This window comes from Hyperolius riggenbachi, chromosome 7, assembly GCF_040937935.1.
Source record: "Hyperolius riggenbachi isolate aHypRig1 chromosome 7, aHypRig1.pri, whole genome shotgun sequence".
Lineage (NCBI taxonomy): Eukaryota > Metazoa > Chordata > Amphibia > Anura > Hyperoliidae > Hyperolius > Hyperolius riggenbachi.
In genome coordinates this window covers 260,398,123-260,416,452 of record NC_090652.1, presented here as the reverse complement: position 1 = coordinate 260,416,452, position 18,330 = coordinate 260,398,123, and the positions used below count along the sequence as shown (strand labels likewise).

At 44.2% G+C, this 18,330-nt stretch overlaps 1 protein-coding gene across 2 annotated transcripts in view; it reads left to right on the top strand.

Moving 5' to 3' along the window:
• The window catches only part of XIRP2 (xin actin binding repeat containing 2), a 686,858-nt gene that overhangs the window by 179,342 nt on the left and 489,186 nt on the right, over positions 1 to 18,330 (top strand). The window contains exon 2 of one of the 2 annotated variants that reach the window (XM_068245604.1): positions 14,506 to 14,597. The gene's annotated coding sequence lies outside the window, so the exon portion shown is untranslated. Of the gene's footprint in view, positions 1 to 14,505; positions 14,598 to 18,330 lie in introns of those variants that run through there. The other variant, XM_068245598.1, reaches the window with a different exon arrangement.

Here is an 18,330-nt window from a genome sequence, read left to right as displayed (position 1 = left end):
AGGATCCGCTGCTGCTTACCGATCAATAGAACCCAGAGAGTGCCCTCATTTATAGGAGATTTTATTTTAGGAATTGTCCTTTTAAACAGGTGAAACCTGAGTTGTGTGACGGTGTTACCCTATTTTACCACAATGTGACGCAAAAGCAAAGTCTATGGAGACTTTAACACTTATTGCGGCCCATTGCAGTTCGCTGGAAGTTTCCAAGCCAATGCAAGTGCAGCAGTGCACTTAAAGGGAACCAGAGACGAAGCACCCTTGTGTATTTTACCATATATATCAGTAAGAACATTAGAGAAAACACTTACCATGCTCTCTGTTTCATCCTCACAGCTAAAAGTGTCTGTTAGCAACTGTGATAAGAATCCCGGACTGAGCATTCAGTCTGGCTTTGCAGGGAATAATTATAGCTGAGCCACAAGGGGGCAGGCTTGGGCTTAAAAAGACACCAGAGAAGACAGACTCTGCTATAATCTTTCCGTAGCAAAGCCAGACTGAATGCTCAGTCGAGGATTCTTATCAGAGGTGCTAACAGTCAGATTAAACAGAGAACAATGAAACAAAGAGCAGATTAGGTGTTTACTGTCTTGTTCCCACTTAACGCATGATGTTTGATGGTTCTCTTTAACGCATGATGTTTGGGCAATAGAAGTCTATGAATGATGAATGAAGTGTGAAAAACAGTGAGGTGCAGGAATCCCAGGGAGTATGTCACTGGGATGGTGGGTGGAGGCTGTGCATATGACCCTGTTGGCCCACTGTACCGCAGGTCATATGAGTGAGCACTGACGTAACAATAGGGGATGCGACCCCTGCCGTCACGTATGGGCCCGGGGCCCCCCCAGGGCCTGCTCGGGGACTTATTGGGGGCAGGAGGGGTCCCAGCATAAGAGGAGAGCTGTGGCCGCAGATCGGTGGGGAGGGGGGAAATTCCCCCCCCCCCTCTCCCTCACCTCGGGCTCTCCTCTCAGCGCTCCCCTCCTGCAATCATTGATGGTGCTCGTGGCAGCCGCAGCGGCGGCAGGCAAGCTGAGCACATACCTCCTTCTGGTCGGACTCCGATCACTAAGTGCTTCATAGAACACAGGAAGTTCCATAAAGCACTTAGTGATCGGAGTCCGGCCAGAAGGAGGTATGTGCTCAGCTTGCCTGCCGCCGCCGCGGCTGCCACGAGCACCACCAATGATTGCAGGAGGGGAGCGCTGAGAGGAGAGCCCGAGGTGAGGGAGGCGGGGGAATTTCCCCCCTCCCCACCGATCTGCGGCCACAACTCTCCTCTTATGCTGCTACCCCTCCTGCCCCCAATCAGTCCCCAAGCAGGCCCTGGAGGGGGGGGGGGGGGAATTTTTTTTTGCAGGGGGGGCCAGGGTTTCTAGGTACGCCCCTGTGAGTGAGGTATTTTATGTTGCGGTGCGATGGAACAGGAGTATCGAACTGCGAAAAAAAAAAAAAAAAACAAATGTAAAACCGGCCTCAATGTTTTCTTTTCACTTTATCGCTTTACGTTACCATATGCTTACTTTCATGGTTTATTCCAAACGTTACACATATGAATCATTTTTTGTGGATCTAATATTGCTGCCATCCCTTTTCATCAGCTCCTCACACAGTCAGTGTTTCCCATGAATCTTTGCCTCTGGGGATTGGCTCTCTTGCCATTTGTCAAGATGAGTGGATGCTTACAACAGACAGCGTGTCCAGCAGCCAGAACTGAGGCTTCACTGCTCACAAACTGATGTGTGCCCAGACTTGCAAACACAATGCTGGTTTACTCAAGTCAGCTTAAAGGGAACCTGACGTGAGAGGGGTATGGAGGCTGACATATGTATTTCCTTTTAAGCAGTGCAAATGGCCTGGCTGTCAGCCAGACAATGTTCATTGTTTAAAAGGAAATAAATATGGCAGCCTCCATATCCCATTCACTTCAGGTTCCCTTTAACCACTTCGCATCCAGACCTTGTTTTCAACTTATTGACCAGAGCAGTTTTGACAGTTTAGCTATGTCCCTATTTAATCAGAAATAACTTTATCTCTACTTATGACACAGAAATGAAATATATATTGTTTTTTTCAAGACAAACTAGGCTTTCATTGTATGCTATTTTTTCCCTCAAACAATTTTGTTTTCTATGAATTTTAATGGGAAAACAAAGAAAAAAATAGAAAAAAACATGTATTTCTCAGTTTTACCAATTCCAGTTTAAAAATAAAAAGTGCTACTGTCAATAAAAAACACACATTTTGTTTGGCTATTCTTACTGCTTATCACAAAACTTCGATTATGTTCCTGCCACAATTTATGGTGAAGATATTTGATTCTGAAATAGTGCTACAAAGTGTGTTTTTCACTATGAAATGAGAAAATACAAGTATTTTTCATAGTACAAATCAATCTCATTAGCTCAGGAAACTTATATTCCCATTTACCAATTAGTCCTGCATCAGATAGTGCCAGAAATATGCACAGGAGCAAGCCTAATCCTGCACAGCACTGCTTCTGCTACAAGACGTATATCTACTGACCTGTGGCTTAGATGAAGTCCCAGAGGACGTATATCTACTGACCTGTGGACGAAGTGGTTAATAAGCTTTTCCCTTTACACCTCTCTAAAGCTGTGGCAGGTTTTAGCACACCATAGCAGAGCCTACCGTAAAACTCTCAGTGGGGCCCAAAACACCTACGTTACAAAAGGTTCATAGCTCCTAACTGTCCCTCTTTTGGAGGGACAGTCCCTCTTAGTGAACAAAATCCCTCTGTCCCTCTTTCCCTCTCATTTGTCCCTTTTTCAGGGCTGATGCACAGATCAATGTAAATATATGTATTCTGCATACTGAAACATGTTCTTAATTGACTCTAAACTGTATTACCCTCATTTAAAATGACATATTTCTTATAAGTGTTAATATGAAGGAAAATTAACCAGGATAGAAAAGAGTCAAGGACCAGTGTGGTTTGAATGATAAAACAACATTTTTTCATATGAAATCTTCATGGTATGCGTGGCTAAGGGTGTGGCAGGGGTGTGGCTTAAGGGTCCCTCTTTCTTATCTTAAAAAGTTGGGAGGTATGAAGGTTATATCCTGCAAATAAAAGAAAAATTGCCATGCGCAGCTAGCGCACACCAATTTTATTGATACTTATGCCAGTTATTAGTACGCATTGCACAAATATTGTAGCTGACGACCCTGATTCAGCCTTAAAGAGAAACTCCGACCAAAAATTGAACTTTATCCCAATCAGTAGCTGATACCCCCTTTTACATGAGAAATCTACCGTATTCCTTTTTACAAACGGACTATCAGGGGGCGCTGTATGACTGATATTGTAGTGAAACCCCTCCCACAAGTAACCCCTCCCACAAGAAAAGTTCGAACTTTTGTGGGAAATAGCTGTTTACAGCTGTTTCCAACTGCCAAAAACCATGCAGCAGCTACATCACTTGCCAACAGTAAAATGTTCACTGGAGTTCCTCTTTAAAGCAGACCTCCAGAGTAAATCAGAAAATTCGGCAGCCTGCAAGTAAAAGAAAGTTATATTTAACCAAGAAGCCTTGTCCCGCAATGCCGTCCCGAAATCCCTGCATCACCCGACTTCTGACTTCTGGCCCCGCCTCCCCTCTCTCTCCCTGGAGAAAAACGGCAAGATATTTACTGCATACTTTCTTTTACTTGCAGGTTGCAGGATTTTCTTATTTAATCTGGAGGTCCGCTTTAAAGTGGATCTAAACTCTTGCAGAGAACAGAAGGAAAACATAGAGAAATGCACCCTGTATGTATAAAGGGCTTTTTCACACTAGGAGCTGATCCGTGCGTTTCGACGGATCGCTCCTACGATGCATTTAGAAAGGTAACATGAAAGTCTATTTGACTTTCATGTTAACTTTCACATTAAGCTTTCCAGAGCGTTAAATTGTAACACATCTGCATTTTCCTGTTGGGTGAATTAGAACTACCGCGTCTAATCAGCGTTGCACCACAACTTCGGTTTGTGCGCGTGTTTGCTAATGTGAAAGAGCCCTCAGAGAATTTAGCCTGTCTAATCCCCCCCTTATCTGTGACTAATCACCACCGTAATCTGATCTCTTCAGCTGTGTCAGCTCTGGAATCTTTTCTGCGACGGCAGAACAGCTCATTTGTAAACACAGGATGTTAACACTATGTCTGCTTCTGCTTCTATGAAAGCAGGAAGTAGACACACTGCAGATTCATTGCAGGATTTGTATCAACTGTAACAAAGAAATGTTTTTCTTTGAAGGTTATTATGCTGTTGCTTATCTTTTAGAGAGCAGAAAGGAAGTTTGGAGTTCAGATCCGCTTTAACATATTTCATTGACACCCTGCCTGCAGCAACTCATACTGCCCTAGGGAAATCAAGTTTATCATGCTGCAATGGCTATTTAAAAAAAACGAAAAATAAATAAACTCTGTTGAGAATAATGTCATCCTTTAGAAGATTAACCCTGTGAAAATGTCACCTGTTGCTGGCCTATCTTCTAGCCTCCTTTCCCCCCATGGGATTGAAGTCGTCTGTAATGCATACCAATCTGTGTTTTGCTCAGTGCTGTAAAGCTTTCTAATCTCGCATAGCCGTGATGTATATAAATTACAATAAGATATGTAGTGCGCAACAACACAAACACAACCTGATCTTCACGCTATCCTGTATATGTTTCTATTTTTACATCTATCCCCAACTGCCTGGCGTTGAGAAAGAGAATCATTTTTACCAATTTATCCAGCGTCAGATCATACAGGGAGACAACCTCTGACAGCATCCTAACAAGGAATCTCCTTAACCGGACTTATTTGTGGCGCTTTCACCATTCCAGTTGCACGGCGGTAATTGGTGCGCAAGATCTGCTAAGCGTTGTGCCTTACCCCGAATCTATGTAACCTATATATGTCACATTCTCTTGTGTTCTCTCCCTGAGCACATCAGAGCGGAACTAAGAGGGCCTAATCTTTTCACAATTATCAATAAGTCATTAAGTGTCATTTCCCATTTGCTTTTACATCGCTTATTGTACTATTATTATACCCTGTCCGCAAGTGTTTTAATTCACCTGCTGGCAGTAATTGGAAGCAAAAAATAAAGTCATAGAGAAAAAACACCGAACTAATCATGGAAGAAAACCTGAGGCGTCAAAAAAGTTCAAAAGCAAATACTTACCTAAGGAGAGGGAAGCCTCCACAGGCTTCCCACGCTTTCCTCTGGTTCACCACTGCTGCCTGGGACCCTCCTGTACACCACGACTGCGCCCCACTTTGAGCATGAACCCAGCCACCTTTTTGTCACTCCAGACACCCCCCTTCCCCTGAAAAGAAACACCACACAGTAGAGAATATAAACCATGTGCTGTATAGGGTAGATGCATAATACAGGGAGTCTCTGAGATACAAACAACCCACTGAACCTGTTGCATTTTGTTGCACACCCCCTTCTTGCACCACCTCAGCTTAGTGTGAAGATTATAGTGCAGAAAAAGCTGTGCTCTCACTTCTCCGCTGGAGTCCAGTGCTGTGCATCCACCTGTCTGCCCACCACTTGCCCTAGTGCCCAGCATCTCTTACAGCATGTAGCGTGATTACACTCTACATAAGGAGAGCCAGCACTAGAGGGAGCAGAAAACAGACAGGATGGTCTCACAGGCACAGCACTGAACTCCAGAGGAGAGGTTAGAGCACAGCTTCTGCTTCTCCATACTCTGCCTTTACACTCTGGACTGGGGAGTGCAGGAGGGGGAAGGGAACAGATAGTGGGACAAGAAAATTCTCAGTTAAATTAAATTTTGCAGCAAGACAATGAGCGCATGGGGGGTCAGGGGTGACACAGTGGGAGCAGAGGTGCCACAGAGTGGGACATTGGAGGCATAGGGGAACAGAGGTGACACAGAGGGGGACACTGGAGGCACAGAGGGCATAGAAGAGCTACAGGGTACAGAGGCAGTACAGTGTTTCTCCTTATGAACAGTTTCAGATTAGGAACGGACCTATAGTCCCTATCTGGTTCCTTAACTGGAGACTGCCTGCATTTGCTGAAATACAGCAATTTCATGAACATAAAATTTACATTTCTCCAGTTTTGTAGTCATTGGGGATATGAAAAACCATATTTTTACATAAACAAACATGTCCATGATTAGTGATGGTCATATCTAGGAGAACTCATGAAGAATCATGTGAGCAGTTTGGTCAGGTTATAGATATGTAAGTCTCTGATTTGCTAGTCATGATCATGTGCTAAAACATGAGGTGATCACAGCAAATCAGAGCTTTGCAACTCTTATCAGCTGAACAAACAAATCACATGCTTCTCCATGAGTTCTCCTAGACGTGACCATCACTATCCATGAACATTGTTGTTTCTGTGAGGAAAACATAATTCTCTTAGAGAAAAAAAAGATCTGGTAGCTTTTTCAAGCTTATCCCTAAAAAAAATAGGAATTATCGTACAGTGATAAACAGAGAATACAGACGGCACACTGTGTAGAATGCTGCCAACCCAAAGATGCCAAGAATTCTCTCAACTAAAACAGCATGCTGTAATAAAACATAGTATTACAATGCTGTAAAGAATATAGAATGAATATCCACAAAACAACCTGTCGCTAGATAAACGGATCATCCAAAATTAAATGCAGAGAAGGGATAGAAGAACTGTGGCAACAGTCAGAACTGGCTTAATATGAAATAATCTGGTGAATACAGATAATGCATCAAAAATGCTATAGGTAGGGATAAGCGAAGCTGCCATAAGCAGAATTGCAAAACTGTTCAGAAAATGACCTTATCGAGCATTGTGAGCCTGTAGACAAGTGCGCAATGAACTTTTTAGCAAAAATAAATGCGTATGATACCACAAAATGTATTTATAACTTTGGCAAACCTTTAGGCCCTATTTCCACTTATATTGGCATCCGTCTCCAAAACAGACGTCGACATTTGTGCTGATGCGAGTATGCATCAGAATCCCCCTAGCTGTATCATGCATTGCTATGGAGATTGGGATGCGTCATCCAAAAAAATGCTGCCTGCAGATTTTTTTTTTCCTGTGCACAAAAATTTGTAAGCTGTCCATTGATTTCAATAGGCTGCATTTCCGCTTCTGAATCCGCATGCAGGGAAATGCTTTGAATAGGCTACTTTGGAAGCATAGCCTAACAGTAACTGGAATAACACAGAATTATGTGAAAAGGTGCACAATAATAACTTTTACAGTAACGGTACAAAAGAACACTTACGTAGAAATGTGTACAATATTCATCTTTACCGGAATCAGAATTTGTTTATTTCACCAAGCACAGTGGCCAAATCCAAGTATGGTAGCAAGAATAATGCACAATCATGAGTTACAGGAAACCTTAAAGCGGGAGTGTCACCATAAAAATCAAATTTCAACAGCAACTGATCTGAGTGGATTCAGTGATAAAGATGCTAATCCTGCATTCAAAACTTGCAAAAAATATTTCTGCTGTTATGGTTTGTAATTATCACATACTTTAGGAGCACTGGCCCTAGTGCCAAAAAGTGCCAATTAGTTGAATGCTGGGAGTTCTCTTTATCTATAATATATTCCTCCTCTTCCATTTATTTCCCTGCCTTGCTGCTTATCAGAAACACCCTCTGATTATTTGTGTTTACAAGCAAGGCTGAGGTGACTCAGTGATTGAATGTGTAAATAAAAAAAAAGAGTGCAGCTGTTAGTATACACTTCAGTGGGAGTGTCTGAAGATTCTGGGAGGAGAGCAGCTAATGAATACACAATGAGCAAGAGAAGGGAGGGGGGAAAACAAGAGTCCGGGAGGATATGATGTCAGCATTAGCTTGGCAAGATGGCCACCGCCTAGAATAGGATTTTGTGCTTTTCCTTTATAAAATTCACAGGAATCATTACGTGGATAGCACAATACATCTGTTATGTAAGTAGAAGTAGTATTTATCTACTTATATATGTGTTTTTTATTTCTAGGTTAGCATGGGTGTCGCTTGTTCTATAACTGAGAGGGATATGGATGTTTCTTTTTAAACCATACCAGTTGCTTGTCAGTCCTGCTGATCTCTTTGGCAACAGTATTGACTGAATCACAGACCTGAAACAAGCATGCAGCTAATCCAGTCGGTCTTCAGTCAGAGCACCTGATCTGCAGGCTTGTTGAGGGGCTGTGGCTAAAAGCATTACAGGCACAGGATTAGCAGGAGAGCCAGGCAACTAGTATTATTTTAAAAGGATAAATCCAAATGCTTCTCAGTTTAGGTTCCCTTTAATGTGCCCACAATTAAACAAATGTGTGCAATGTTAAACCTTCTATTTATGATTAGAAAAAAAAACAGCTGCACACAGTTCTGTGATGCTGGGAAATCTAATTTGTACTGCACATTATCAGAGGTTATCTTCAGTGCAAACTACATGAGTAAACAATCTTTGCTACAGAGATACATACAGTAAAGTAGCACCATTGCTAACTACTGTCAGGAGTAAGTTCCCTGGTGTCAAGAGGAAGCCCCTGTCCCAATCACATTGACCTTTCAAGCCTCCTTACTGTTCCTTTGATGAGATGTTCCATTGATCACCAGGGAAGCTTAGCTCAATTTACTTTCCGCTCCACTTATATCTATTCCAATCTCTGGAACTGCTGTAAAGTTAGATGGAGCATTTTTCACTGTACTGTAAAGTAGATAACCTCTGATTATGTAGTCGGTTTATGTTGTGAACGTTTGCTTTAGGGTCACTGTACCCAGCTGCAAATTAATCAGAAGACCCTGTGATCACTTTGCCACAGTGCCCAGACACCTTTAGGACAAAACAGAACACAACAGACACATCAATTAAATACATTTTCCACTAGGAGGCTCTTGTATTGTTAACTGTCGAGGAGATTGCAGTGGACACCAGAGCTAAAGAAACAAAACATCGGCACTGTGGGTAAACAGTGTCTCTAAGAATTAAAAAAAAAAAAGAAGCCAGCTGCAAGAAAACAAATTTGCCTGAGTGGAAAGAACAGGAAACAGATAAGAGCACATCCTTTAATTAAAGGCTGGTATGGCTGTGTTCGCTATTTGTCTGTATCCCTGGCAACCACAGCCATGCTTCAAAGGTTCCAAGTACAACGAGCAAGAACAAAATGATAGAATGAAGAGGAAAGATGAAAATTAACGGAGGAGAAAAAAATTAATAATGTTCAGTTTCTAGTTTTTAAATTTGCGTAGATAGTCCGCTGAACTGTACTTTGCACCATCCATACCATATTATGTAAAGCACGGTAGAGGATCTGATTGTTCATTTGAAACCCACATTTTAGGAATCATTCTTAACCCCTCCCACCTACTCTCTAACAGACTAATAGCCCCTCCCAGACCCTTCCCATTACTGACTCATGGGGTCCTTAAAGGGACCCAATCAGCTTTCTTTTTCCTGTAGTTTGTTCTGATTTCTAATAGCTGTAGGGGCTGCCATTTCCCCCCCTCCCCTTCCCTCAGCCCTTATTTATCCAGGGAAAGTTGCAAAGGTAATCCAGCGTGACTTCTTTAAATTGTTAGAAGCACAGTGTCCTATCTCCCCACCTCCGCTGATAAAAATTCTTGTTTGCTCATTGCTACTGCTAATTACAACAATCCTTATCTTCCTGCTCCTTCTGCTGACGGCAGGCCACGGAAGTAGGGTAATAAAAGCCTCTAACAAACATTTAGAAATGTCTTTTTTTTAGTAATGAGTCATATTGTTAGCATGCATTTTTAATGTGCTATTGAGATGTCCTGGGTGCTAAAAATGGTTCACATTAACTTTGGAAGTTATATAGCTCCTCCTCCAAGAGGATCACCCTACTCTTCTAGGCAATACACACATTCTTTTTCTCAGGGACGGGCCGAGGCAGAGGCCAGAGAGGCTCCAGCCTCAGGGTGCAGTGTAGGAGGGGGCGCACAATTCATTCATCTGTCATTCCTAATTGTGTATGAAGCAGAAAGAAATAAGAAAAGAGGATTCATGACAGTGACTACAAGCCAGATAACTAGATATTAAGGTGTTGGGGAGGTTGTGGGCCTTGGGGCACCTATTAGTCTAATAGCAATCAGTGTGTGACGCCTGAGGTGGGAGGGGTTGGGGGGCGCACTTTGGTGTCTCAGCCTTGGGTGCTGAAGGACCTTGTCCCGCCTCTGCTTTTTCTAATTAGGCTCACCTTAACAGTTAATAAAAATAAACCTAAAATAGGTTATAGATATCCAGAGCCTGGCTTTCTGGAAAGGCAAATTAGGCCCTAGTCTGGGGCAGATGCTACCCAATTGGGCAGCTGAAAATGGAAGAGATGCTGCAAATGGAAAAGGGAGGCTGCAAATAAGGAGCAATACATGCAACTGCTGCACAAGTAAACTGTATATGAATGAGGGGGCTGCTTTAAATAGATTTTTCACATGAAAGAGGGGATTGCACATGGAATTGGGGGGTGGCGGCTGTACATGGCAGGTGAGCTACAAGTAAGTTAGTCTAGGGGTGGAAAAAGTCAGACTCCAGCTTCGTAGATGTCCAAATAACACGGGATTGCTTGAGGTGGTTCTAAAATGAAACTAGAATATTACAAATAGTTATATAACATAATATAACAAAAAATATTTACTTTGAAAACACGCAATAATGGTTTTCAAAAGGCCATCAACTGTATTTATGAAGTTTTACATTATTTTCTGAATAATTAATAATAAATAACTTCAAATTTCATAAAGCCAGAGTCATATTAAAGTGAACCAGAGACGAAGCACCCTCATATATTATACCATATACTGTATATCAGTGGGAACATTAGAGAAAACACCTACCCTGCTCTCTATTTCTTCCTTCACTGCTCAGCCTGCTTCTAATCAGCCCTGATAAAATCCCCAACTGGGCACTCAGTCTGGCTTTGCTCAGGCATCATTATAGCTGAGTCTGTCTTCTCTGAATTCTTTTCAAGCCCAAGCCTGCCCCCTTCAGGCTCTGCTCAGGAATCATTATAACTGAGTCATCAAAGTCAGACTGAATGCTCAGTCAGGGGATTTTATCAGGGCTGTTAAGAAGCAAGCTGAGCAGTGAAGAATGAAACAGAGAGCAATGTAGGCATTTTCTCTAATGTTCCCACTGATATATATGGTAAAACACATCAGGGTGCTTCATCTCTGGTTCACTTTAAATGTATCATTAAGGCCAAGTACAAAAATGGCCAAGAAAAGTGCACTCTATTTAAAACATATATTGTAACTCCCTGAACATAGACTTTGAGGCCTTGTTCACATTATAGACGTTTTTGTAAAATTTTAAGCGCAGGCGATTTTCAAAATCGCCCTGAAAGCGCTTGTGCAATGATTCTCTATGAGAAAGTTCATATCAGAGCGGTTTGTTGGCGATCCGCTTTGAAAAGCGGTGCTTGGGGCATTTTTGAGGCAATTTGCCTCAATGGAAGGTACAGGAAAAATGCAAAATTCTCACAAAATCGCTTTGGATAGAGATTGCGTGAGAGTTTTAAAAAAAAAATACATTGTATTTATTTTTCCAGATTTTTTTTCCGGATCAAAAGACAAAAGCACTCTGCCAAAGCGCTTACAAAAATGCGAAAAAAAGAGAAAACGCGCAGAAAATCGCAGGAAAACGCTTAAAAAACGCAGAAAAAAAGCCCACCGCAGACAGACACGCGAGCCGAACGCAATGTGAACAAGGCCTAAGGGCCCATTTACACTAGAAACGTTTTTCTGAGCAGTTTGCAATTGACAAGCATTTTTAAAATCACTCCAATTCACTTTCATTAAAGCGGGAGTTTCACCATAAAAATCTAATTTCAACAGCAACTGGTCTGAGTGTATTAAGTGATAAAGATGCTAATCCTGCATTCAAACCTTGCAAAACTTTTTCTGCTGTTATGGTTTGGAGTTATCACATACTTTATGAGCACTGGCCCTAGTGCCAAACAGTGCCAAAGAGTTGAATGCTGGGAGTTCTTTTTATCTATAATATATTCCTCCTCTTCCATTTATTTCCTTGTCTAGCTTCTTATCTGAAACACCTCTGCTCACTTGTGTGTACAAGCAAGGCTGAGGTGACTCAGCGATTGGAGGATAAGACAGTGTAGTTCCTAGTATACACCTCAGTGGGAGTGTCTGAAGACTCTGGGAGGAGGGCAGCTAATGAATACAGAATGAGCAAGAGAAGGGAGGGGGGGGGGAAACAAGAGTATGGGCTGGGGCACACCGAGCGTGTTTTTTGGCGTTTTTGCAGCCGCTTGCGGCTGCCGATACGCTTGGTCAATGTATCTCAATGGGGTGGTTCACACCAGAGCGGGAGGCATTTTGCTGAAACGCATACTCCCGGGGTGAGGCATTTTTTGGATTGCGGAGGCGTTTCTGCCTCCAATGTAAAGTATAGGAAAAACGCAAACCGCTCTGAAAAACGGCAGTTCAAAGCGGTTTTGCGGGCGTTTTTGTTACAGAAGCTGTTCAGTAACAGCTTTACTGTAACAATATATGAAATCTACTACACCAAAAACGCTTCACAAAAACGCAAAATGCTAGCTGAAACGCTACAGAAAAAGAAGAAAAAGCGTTTCAAAATCTGCTAGCATTTTGCGGATCTGCTAGCGGGTTTTGGTGTGCACCGGGCCTAAGGGAGGATATGATGTCAGCATTAGCTTGGCAAGATGGCCACTGCCTAGAATAAGATTTTCTGCTTTTCCTTTATAAAATTCCGTGGCTAGCACAATAAATCTGTTATGCAAGTAGAAGTAGTATTTATCTACTTATATATGTGCTTTTTATTTCTAGGTTAGCATGGGTGTCGCTTGTTCTTTAAAATAATGGAAAAATCGCCACGATTTCACGACCGCGTACGTGAAAATCGCTGCAATTTTTCCGCTATTTTTACCGTGATTTTAATGAACGTGAATGGGAGCGATTTAAAAAAACGCTAATCAATCGCAAAACACTCTGAAAAGCGCTTCTAGTGTGAATGGGCCCTAAAGGGAACCTGAGATGAGAGGGATATGGAAGCTGCCATATTTTTTTTTCCATGTAAACCATACCAATTGCCTGGCAGTCCTCCTGATCCTGTGTCTCTAAAGGCTCATACACACATCAGACTATAGTCTTTGGAAAATGAAAGATCACAGACCAGTTTTACCCCCTTCCATGTAGTATGAGAGCCATACTCTACACAGTCTTTTCTATGGAGCTGAACTCCCCATCAGAAAGAAATCTTTGCAAGATGCTGCACACACAGATGCTGTACAGACACAAAAGATCAGTATCTGCAAAAGATCTGTTCCTGCCAAAGATCCGTTCCTGCAAATTGCATTCATAGTCTATGAGATCTGCAGATCCTCATACACACCTTGTTTAACAGACATTCATCTGCAGATCAGATCCACCAGGATGGATTTTCAGATCTACAGATGATTGCCTGATCTGCAGATCAATGTCAGTTAAACAAGGTGTGTATGATGATCTGCAGATCTCATAGACTATGAATGCAATTTGCAGGAACGGATCTTTTGCAGGAACAGATCTTTTGCAGATACTGATCTTTTGTGTCTGTACAGCATCTGTGTGTGCAGCATCTTGCAAAGATTTTTTTCTGATGGGGAGTTCAGCTCCATAGAATAGGCTGTGTAGAGTATGGCTCTCATACTACATGGAAGGGGGTAAAATTGGTCTGTGATCTTTCATTTTCAAAAGACTATGGTCTGATGTGTGTATGTGGCCTAATACTTTTAGCCATAGACCCTGAACAAGCAGATCAGCTGACTCAGGTTTTACTGGATTAGCCACATGCTTGTTCCAGGGTTTTGACTCATACACTACTTATGCTAGAGGGTCAACAGGGCTGCCAGGCAAACGGCATTGTTTACAAGTAAATAAATATGGCAGCCTCCATATTTCTCTCACCTCAGATCCCCTTTAAGATTAATAAAACAATAAAAAAAATCAAATATGGCATAACATAAAGTCAGTAAAAAGTATGATCTGCCAAAATGAACAAAAGACAACTTTAAAACACAACTTTCATCATGTTTAAAGTGGTAGCCCGAATGGCATGAGCGGTGTACATTCTATGTGATCATGAATTATGCATCCTGTCTGCGGTATTGTTAATGGCAAGGTAGGGTTTGAAAGGTATCTATTGAAATGGAACAGCTGTGACAAGATCTCTGTAAAATACATGTCTGGCTCATTGTTAGCTGATACCGAATCTGCCCCATGCTGTCTGTGACAGTCACTGACATAAAGCGCCAGACTCCTCAAACATAGAAATCATGTTGCATTCGAAAACGCACTTTTAATCTGCTTCCACAAACCCTGAAACCAAAGACACGTTCACTAGCAATGCGCTGTAAGCCGATCAGCTATCCGGCATGATCTACTGTATAGCAGAAAATGTACTGCACTAGACTGGGAGCCACTAAATAATATATTTCCATTAGGGAGATATAGGAGATTCTGTGTCTGTGTCTCCTCCCCCTGAATGCATGCTATTTCTCCTCTGTTCATTAGAAAGAGGCACAGCCAGGTGGATCAAGGTGAAATACACGCGGCTCACCCACGCTGCTAACTTCAGGAAGTTTTTTCAAAAGCGACCATTTAAGGTAAGTCTGGTCTGTATTTATAGCTGAAGAGGGCTTTGCCAGTTACTTGTAGGTAGTATGTTTTATAGAATCCAAGCAGGTAAATACAAGTCGTGGGGACTCCTGCAAAACTTTGATGGGGCTCTCCTGCTTTCACAGCCTTTTCTGTTGTATGGACCTATGGTCAGGAGACCCATCTGCCAGACTGTAAGTGTGGCCACCATCTCCCCACAGCAGTGCGGCCACTATGACTCCCTTAACAGTGTGCTCACCATGATCTTCCTATAACACTGCGTCCGCTATGAATTCCCATAACAGTGCAGCCACCATAACTCCCCCTAACAGTGAAGCCACCATGATCTCCCCATAACAGTGCGACCACCATGATCTCCCCATAACAGTGCGGCCACCATGATCTCCTCATAACAGTGTGGCCACCATGATCTCCTCATAACAGTGCGGCCACCATGATCTCCCCATAACAGTGCGGCCACCATGATCTCCCCATAACAGTGCGGCCACCATGATCTCCCCATAACAGTGCGGCCACCATGATCTCCCCATAACAGTGCGGCCACCATGATCTCCTCATAACAGTGAAGCCACCATGATCTCCCCATAACAGTGCGACCACCATGATCTCCCCATAACAGTGCGACCACCATGATCTCCTCATAACAGTGCGGCCACCATGATCTCCTCATAACAGTGCGGCCACCATGATCTCTCCATAACAGTGCGGCCACCATGATCTCATAACAGTGCGGCCACCATGATCTCCTCATAACAGTGCGGCCACCATGATCTCCCCATAACAGTGCAGCCACCATGATCTCCCCATAACAGTGCGGCCACCATGATCTCCCTATAACAATGCAGGCACTATGATCTCCCCATAACAGTGCAGCCACCATTATCTCCCCATAACAGTGCGGCCACCATGATCTCCCTATAACTGTGCAGCCACAATGACTCTCCATAACCGTGCGGCCACCATGATCTCCCCATAACAGTTCAGCCACCATGATCTCCCCATAACAGTGCGGCCACCATGACTCCCCATAACAGTGCAGCCACCATAACTCCCCATAACAGTGCATCCCACCAGGATATCCCCATAACAGTGCAGCCACCATGACTCCCCATAACAGCGCAGCCACCATGACTCCCCATCCCAATAACAGTGCAGCCACAATGACTCCCCATAACAGTGCAGCCACCATGATCTCCCTTTAACAATGCGGCAACCATGATCTCCCTGTAACAGTGCAGCCACAATGACTCCCCATAACAGTGCAGCCACCATGATCTCCCTATAACAATGCGGCAACCATGATCTCCCTGTAACAGTGCAGCCACAATGACTCCCCATAACAGTGCAGCCACCATGATCTCCCTATAACAATGCGGCAACCATGATCTTCCCATAACAGTGCAGCCACCATGACTCCCCATAACAGTGCGGTCACCATGATCTCTCCATAATAGTGCAGCCACCATGATCTTCCCATAACAGTGCAGCCACCATGACTCCCCCTAACAGTGCGGCCACCATGATCTCCCCATAACAGTGCAGCCACCATTATCTCCCCATTACAATGCAGCCACCATGACTCCCCATAACAGTGCAGCCACCATGATCTCCCTATAACCGTGCAGCCACCATGATCTCCCATAACAGTGCAGCCACCATGACTCCCCATAACAGTGCAGGCAGCCACCATTATCTCCCTGTAACAGTGCAGCCACCATGATCTCCCCATAACAATGCAGCCACCATGATCTCCCTATAACAGTGCAGCCACCATGATCTCCCTGTAACAGTGCAGCCATCATGATCTCCCCATAACAATGCAGCCACCATGATCTCCCTATAACAGTGCAGCCACCATGATCTCCCTGTAACAGTGCAGCCACCATGATCTCCCTATAACAGTGCAGCCACCATGATCTCCCTGTAACAGTGCAGCCACCATGATCTCCCCATTACAATGCAGCCACCATGACTCCCCATAACAGTGCAGCCACCATGACTCCCCATAACAGTGCAGCCACCATGACTCCCCATCCCCATAACAGTGCAGCCACCATGATCTTCCATAACAGTGCGGCCACCATGATCTCCCCATAACAGTGCGGCCACCATGATCTCATAACAGTGCGGCCACCATGATCTCCTCATAACAGTGCGGCCACCATGATCTCCCCATAACAGTGCAGCCACCATGATCTCCCCATAACAGTGCGGCCACCATGATCTCCCTATAACAATGCAGGCACTATGATCTCCCCATAACAGTGCAGCCACCATTATCTCCCCATAACAGTGCGGCCACCATGATCTCCCTATAACTGTGCAGCCACATTGACTCTCCATAACCGTGCGGCCACCATGATCTCCCCATAACAGTTCAGCCACCATGATCTCCCCATAACAGTGCGGCCACCATGACTCCCCATAACAGTGCAGCCACCATAACTCCCCATAACAGTGCATCCCACCAGGATATCCCCATAACAGTGCAGCCACCATGACTCCCCATAACAGCGCAGCCACCATGACTCCCCATCCCAATAACAGTGCAGCCACAATGACTCCCCATAACAGTGCAGCCACCATGATCTCCCTTTAACAATGCGGCAACCATGATCTCCCTGTAACAGTGCAGCCACAATGACTCCCTATAACAGTGCAGCCACCATGATCTCCCTATAACAATGCGGCAACCATGATCTCCCTGTAACAGTGCAGCCACAATGACTCCCCATAACAGTGCAGCCACCATGATCTCCCTATAACAATGCGGCAACCATGATCTTCCCATAACAGTGCAGCCACCATGACTCCCCATAACAGTGCAGCCACCATGATCTCCCCATAACAGTGCTGCCACCATGATCTCCCATAACAGTGCAGCCACCATGACTCCCCCTAACAGTGCGGCCACCATGATCTCCCCATAACAGTGCAGCCACCATTATCTCCCCATTACAATGCAGCCACCATGACTCCCCATAACAGTGCAGCCACCATGATCTCCCTATAACCGTGCAGCCACCATGATCTCCCATAACAGTGCAGCCACCATGACTCCCCATAACAGTGCAGGCAGCCACCATTATCTCCCTGTAACAGTGCAGCCACCATGATCTCCCCATAACAATGCAGCCACCATGATCTCCCTATAACAGTGCAGCCACCATGATCTCCCTGTAACAGTGCAGCCATCATGATCTCCCCATAACAATGCAGCCACCATGATCTCCCTATAACAGTGCAGCCACCATGATCTCCCTGTAACAGTGCAGCCACCATGATCTCCCTATAACAGTGCAGCCACCATGATCTCCCTGTAACAGTGCAGCCACCATGATCTCCCCATTACAATGCAGCCACCATGACTCCCCATAACAGTGCAGCCACCATGACTCCCCATAACAGTGCAGCCACCATGACTCCCCATCCCCATAACAGTGCAGCCACCATGATCTTCCATAACAGTGCGGCCACCATGATCTCCCCATAACAGTGCGGCCACCATGATCTCATAACAGTGCGGCCACCATGATCTCCTCATAACAGTGCGGCCACCATGATCTCCCCATAACAGTGCAGCCACCATGATCTCCCCATAACAGTGCGGCCACCATGATCTCCCTATAACAATGCAGGCACTATGATCTCCCCATAACAGTGCAGCCACCATTATCTCCCCATAACAGTGCGGCCACCATGATCTCCCTATAACTGTGC